Below are 826 nucleotides of genomic sequence, written 5' to 3'. Positions count from 1 at the left end.
TGTCTTGCATACAGGGTTATTCTTACCATCTTTCTAAATTCCATATACATATGCATTAGTATACTGTATTGGTGTTTTTCTTTCTGGCTTACTTCACTCTGTATAATAGGCTCCAGTTTCACCCACCTCATTAGAACTGATTCAAATGTATTCTTTTTAATGGCTGAGCAATATTCCATTGTGTATATGTACCACAGCTTTCTTAAAAATATGGAACGCTTCACAAATTTGCGTATCATCCTTGTGCAGGGGCCATGCTAATCTTCTCTGTATCATTCCAGTTTTGGTATATGTGCTGCCAAAGTGAGCACAGAGTTTAAAGTTTAAAATAGGATCATCAGAGAAGGTCTCACTGGTAAAGTAATATTTGGGCAAAGGCTGAAGGATATTAGAGAGCAGCAATTTGGTTCTCTGAGGTAAGAATGTTTCAAGCAGAGAGAAAAACAGATTCAAAGGTCTAAGAGAGAAGACATAAATAATGAGAAAAAGAAATTGATTCATTTCCATCTTTTACAACCTAGGTACAACTGAGGTTTTTGAGAACAGACACGAAACAACAAACATTGTATGGATATGGGTGACAGACATCTGGAGTCTACGTAATTCAAAATGCACATTTCTGAGGGGACATAGCAAACGAAGTAATTGATTCTGCTTGGATGAAGAGACAGAAGGCTTCCCTATTGAGATAACAATGAACATTTGGGAAAATTGGCAGACAACCAGCAATTTCATCATGCTGCTATGTGTCTGTCATTTTGAATTGACTTTGTCTAGTCATTTTGAATTAAAGTGACATTCAGAATAAATTTATTTTTTTAACAGT

At 35.7% G+C, this 826-nt stretch overlaps 1 non-coding gene across 1 annotated transcript; it reads right to left on the bottom strand.

Annotated features, from left to right (window-relative positions):
- Positions 1–204: 204 nt before the first annotated feature.
- LOC139186298 (U6 spliceosomal RNA) lies at positions 205–311 on the bottom strand. Its single transcript, XR_011569895.1, has one exon. It is a non-coding gene; the product is annotated as a U6 spliceosomal RNA (small nuclear RNA).
- Positions 312–826: the final 515 nt, after the last annotated feature.

Source organism: Bos indicus, chromosome 12 (genome assembly GCF_029378745.1).
Source record: "Bos indicus isolate NIAB-ARS_2022 breed Sahiwal x Tharparkar chromosome 12, NIAB-ARS_B.indTharparkar_mat_pri_1.0, whole genome shotgun sequence".
Taxonomy (NCBI): domain Eukaryota; kingdom Metazoa; phylum Chordata; class Mammalia; order Artiodactyla; family Bovidae; genus Bos; species Bos indicus.
Note: the sequence above shows the minus strand (reverse complement) of the source record. Positions and strands in the feature narration are given on the sequence as shown.